This window comes from Triticum dicoccoides, chromosome 7A (assembly GCF_002162155.2).
Source record: "Triticum dicoccoides isolate Atlit2015 ecotype Zavitan chromosome 7A, WEW_v2.0, whole genome shotgun sequence".
In the NCBI taxonomy this organism is placed as follows: Eukaryota; Viridiplantae; Streptophyta; class Magnoliopsida; order Poales; family Poaceae; genus Triticum; species Triticum dicoccoides.
In genome coordinates, this window is record NC_041392.1 from 124,944,991 (window position 1) to 124,950,304 (window position 5,314).

Sequence of the window (5,314 nt, forward strand, 5' to 3'; positions counted from 1 at the left end):
GGAGGGCGGGGTCCCGCGGGCGAGGGGCGCGAGCTCCGCCCCGGCCACCTCCCGGGGAGGCGACGCGAGGCGGCCAAGACGGAGGGGGGGGGAGGGCGGAAGGGGGCGGAGGCGGGGGGGCGGGGCCGGCGGCGGCGGGAGGGGCGGCGGCGGCGGGAGGGGAGCAGAGGAACCCTAGCGCGAGAGAGAGCCCCGCAGTCCGATCTTACCACCCTGTATAGTTCTTTTTGGCCGAACTGAGACCCTTTGACAACAGCGGAGTGAGAGGATGAGGACCTTTTAAAGCAGTATAGTACGAGGATGATGCGCCTCAGCGGAGTAAGATGTAAGAGGATGAGGACCTTTTAGGCCGCGTACAACGCATGTTCTTACACAAGCGCCAGAGATAAAAACCCTTTTTCTCCGGCTTAGGTGCCAGCCGGTGCTTAGGGGAGATAACTGCTCCCCTTCCCTCAGAGTCATAGGTGCTACAGGTTTAAACCAACTATAAGCACCGATCTGGAGCACTCTCCATTGTGTGACAAAATTTCTTTAAGATGCAACGGTACTTGCTTTCTTTAAGCACCGGTGCATAAGCAGCCAACACTGCCTTAAGGCAGCAGAGTAAGAAGAAGATGCATCCCAGGGGAGTAAGTTGTAGAGGCCCAACGGCCTTGCCACCAGCCAGTGCATGTTGTAATTCCACCTATTCATAGATAATTCCTGGTGCCTTCTATTCCTATGCTATCAAATTCAAATCCCTAGCGAACAGAGAAGCGACAAATAATACACTGGATGTGATTCAAATCCCTATGGAGAACAGAGAAGCCTTACTCCTTATGGCGAAAGAGTTGTGTGGCAGACTTGTTCCTTATAAAGAGTTGCGCAGTAGACAGCGGCGTGAAGTCATCAGTCCTCTGGCAGGTCAATGGCTCACAATTCTTTGGTTATGAACTAGGTCCTTTGGCTGGTCAGCCGCTGTGAGCTTTATAAATTCTTTTAAACAAAATAATGAATTTCCTTGAAAGTACCTTTCTGCTCTCGAGCTCAAATGAGCTCGGATGAACAGTAAAAAATCAAAACATTCTGACTTTTTGTGGTAAACTTTGACAAATGTTCTAAGGGCTCCTTTGATTCACAGGGTTTGGAAAGCGTAGGAATAGGAAATGTACAGGAATATGATGTACTGTCCACTGAAATACTATGTCGGGTAGCAAAACAGAGGATTTTTTTTCATGAAGTCCAACCTCATGCTTGTCTTTCTCTGAAAATGAGCTAAGAAGTTCCTATAGGATTGGTTCCTGAGGAATGCAATCATGTGAATCAAACAACGTGTAAAGGGAAAATTCCAGAGGATGTCAATCCCGTAAAATTCCTAGGAAAATCCTGTAAATCAAAGGAGGCCTTAGTGTATGCAAATTTTCGTCATGAGACCACATTCGTGAAAGGCATGGCAAAGAAAAGACAAAATTTGTGCTCTAAAATGCTTTTGAAAGTAGAATTTCAGATAATGTAACGTCAACTGATTCTATTTATTTTTGCGGGTGAAGATTCAGTTAATCCAGCGAAACGCCAAAGCTATGGACTGATGAGATCCTTCTGTCTGTCTGCTCAAGGTGTAACCGGCACCTTGGGTGAGATGGGAATCAAGGAGGTGCCTGCGCTGTAGCTTGGGACGGAGGGGAACGCGAAGGAGAGCCGTTCTGGGGAGCGCTACGGAGGAAGATGCCGCTTTCCATTTACACCGGGCACTGAGCGTAATCAATTTTCTATTGAGCATATCCCATTACGTTCCTCTCAAACCAAACAAAATTTGAGGTAATTTATCTTACAAACTGTAGCAGAAATGGATGTATCTAGAACTAAAATACATCTAGATACATCCATACCTGCGACAAGTAATTCGAAACGGAGGGAGTAGCTTATATTGAAGGAATTTCCGGTCGATCTTGTACTGGTTGTATGTGCATAACGATTAACAAAGCTTATCTGTCCTGCATTTGTGCTAGGTTGCCGAGGCTTCAGATAAGACTGTAGCTGGTCACTGAGACAACCAAGGAGAAGCCATCCATTGGAGCAGTAAGTTAGTTACCATCGGCTAGAAATCTGTGCTGAACTAGCAGGTGTTTAACCGATTCACCTCTAAATGCATATTGTAGTTGTTGGTCCGGGCTCTCTCGACGAGGAAGGCAAGAGGCAGCCACTGTCGGTGTCACTAGGCAGGACCATTATGTACTCCAAGTACGCAGGAACAAAGGAAAGGAACCGGGGGAAGAAAAGAATGTGAACTCCCGCTTTCTAGAACATTGGTGATGGGCGACGGGCCTGGCGACTGGGGTGGCGACGGGCGAGAGCCACCGCCGACGCCGATCTTGCCTGAGTCTCCGCCGCCCTTCGCGCCGGCTCAGGAGTCGGGCCTGGCTGATGCCGGAGGAGGATCATCTCCGCTGCTGATCTGCCAGGCGATCCCAGCCGGGGACTCGGCGCTTCCGCCGCCGCCGCCGCTGCGGCTGTTACCGGGATCTTCACGCCCTTCGGATGGGATCCGGCAACCGCCCGCGGTGGATTCAAATCCGCGAGTTGATCCATCCCCTTCCCCGGTTTCTTCTTCGACGGAGGATGAGGATCGGGATCGGGGATTCAAAAATCCTACGAAATGGAAGGCTCGTTTTCGGGATAAGCATGCGATGGGGCGATGGATCAGTGGCATGATCTACTCACACCCGTCTCGTTGGACGACGATCCGTGATGATGAAGGAGATATTTTGGCCGGAAGGCATCTATCCGCGGAAGAAGATCTTCATATTGGTATGTGTTTCGTTATTGATTTGTTTCACATCGAGGTTATTGAGTGGGTGCAGGTACCCCCGGAGGTTGAAGAACAAATTGCCACTGTTGATCTCACGGAGGACTCCGATGGATCAAAGCCGACGCAAAGGTTTGGGGGTCGCTTTTGGATTCTTGCTGACGAGGAGGAAGACGAGGTGGACGTGCCGGTAACGTCGGTCCGGCCGTTACCTTCGATTGACTTGGGTCCTAGCCCCATGCCTAAACCTTCGGTGAGTATTAAGAAACCTAATCTTCTTGACTGTCCGGTCCTTCCTCGGAATTCAAAAGTGAAACCATGGTGTGGACCATTGCCGAAGGATGGGCCGTCGGTTATCACATTAGATGACTTTTTCCGTCCGGAGTGCTGGACGAAAGTAACTAGACGGAAGAAGAAGGGGGGTCGGGCGGTGTCGCAACGTCCGCCGGAGATTGCTGGCGTTCGAGATTTTCGGGCGGAAAGATACGATCCTTTGAATTTTCTTTTGAGCACAGTCGAACCGCAAGTGTGCGCCAATGCGGTGAGCTTGGCTAGTACTGGGCTCGAGGCCCGGGGGGCTGGCCAGGCCTACTGTGCATCGGGAGATGGCGATGTGCATGATGAGGCCTTGAGGCGATCGCTCCCGCATGCACGTCCATCTCCGTCTCTTTCCTGCGCCGCTAGGGTTCGTTGCTCGGGAACCCAAGGGTTTCCGCGAGCTGTGTCGCGCCGCTCGCCCTCGGTCTCCAGTAAATTGGTTCGCCGGCCGGTACTGTGCCCGAAGTCGGCTTCGATGCCTCCTAAGCCGCCGCCTCCGCGTGCCACGCCGGCTGCGCGAGTCCAAGCCGGGACCGTGGGAGGTGCTGCCCCGGCCGCGGCTTCGCCTGTGCCTGGAGCCGCCAGGGCTGCTCCGCTTCGGATGGTGGCGCCCCAGCCCCGGGCAACAGCACCGCCACCACGACAGCCTGCACCGGCCCCAGTTGGGCCGCTGGCCCCGTCTGCGGCAACGGCGCCGGCCCCGCCTCGGGGGACTTTGCCTCCGCCGGTGGCGACTGTACCAGTGCCGCGGGCTGCACCGTCGCCTCCTCCCAGGGCAGAACCACTGCCGCCTCAGCGGCCGTGGCTGAGGCAGATGGCGGGAGGCCGAGGCGGTCCCGGTCAGGGTTCAAACGGCCATGGGACGGGCGCGTCGCCGGGGGATGACCGGAACCCCGCGCGTGGTCAGTGGGGCGATGACTGGCATGATGCTTATGGCACTGGTCAGCACCGGGGCTCTTCATCCACCGGAGGTGGCCGTGGCTATGCTTGGGTGGACAACGACAATGATAAGCAGGGTTTTCAAGGACCGCCTAGAAATTTTGTCGAAGGTGCGGCCGGTCCTAACAACCGTGCCTTCCGAGGACGCTTTCGTGGAGGTCGGGGTGGGAACAGGCGGCACTACCAGCCTCAGCATGCTAAGACCGCTACCGTGACGGAGTTTACGGATGGTGCATCGGATCTACCGCAGGTGGCGGTGGAGATGGTGCAGGCCCTGGCTGCAGTTTCTGTGCCAGAGCCCATGCAGACTGGCGATGCTACTTCTGAGCAAGGTTCGGACAAGGCCGAGAGTGACAAGCTGTCTAAGTGGGCGGCTAAGAAGAAGAAGCTCAATTGTTACCGTTGTGGGGAACCGGGTCACTTTTTGGTGCACTGTACTGCGGAGTTATGTGACTTATGCCGGAAACCTAAGCACACAGCGGCTGAATGTCCTCTCATGTTGGGGCCTAAACCATCCATTCAGATTTATGGAGTGTGTTGCTCGGAGTTGATGTTTTTTGAGTCTCCTTCTGCGGAGCCTTCGGCGCCCATAGTGGAAACGTCCTTCCCCGGTGTGGTGAAGGTGCTTAACGGGCCGTTGTCCGAGGCTCAGATCATCCAGCAGTTAAGAGAGCTCGCCCCGGGTAATTTTCAGTGGTCCTTACTTAAGCTCACCGATAACTCCTATAAAGTGGATTTCCCGTCTAAGGAGGATCAGGTGAGGATTCTCAAGTTCGGTATGAGCAGGGTCACCGGGACTAGTTTTGTACTTGAGTTTGATAAATGGACCAAGAAAGAGCCATAAGGCACACCTTTAACTCAGATTTGGGTTCGGTTCTCTGGTGCTCCATCTGACCCTCTGGACAGCTTCTTGGTCACTTGGAGCCTGGGTTCTTTGATTGGCAGGACTGAGCAGGTGAATATGCAGTTCACTCGGGCTAATGGGGTGGCACGGCTGCTTGTCAGTGTAGCCAATATTCAGTTCTTGCCAGATGTGGTGCCTTGGACTTATGCGGGTGTTTTATATCAGTTGGACGTTGAGTATGAGGATCCTAATATTTTCAATGAGTTTGAGGATGATAACCCCATGGACACTTCTGAGGGCGGAGGGGGTTCGGGGAACCAGGATGATATAGCTAAGAGTGATGATGATAAGGCTAAGGGGCCTTCAGGGCAGTCGGATAATGGTGACTCCGCCCCTGTTGGGACTTCCAGGACAGTTCTGACTACCAC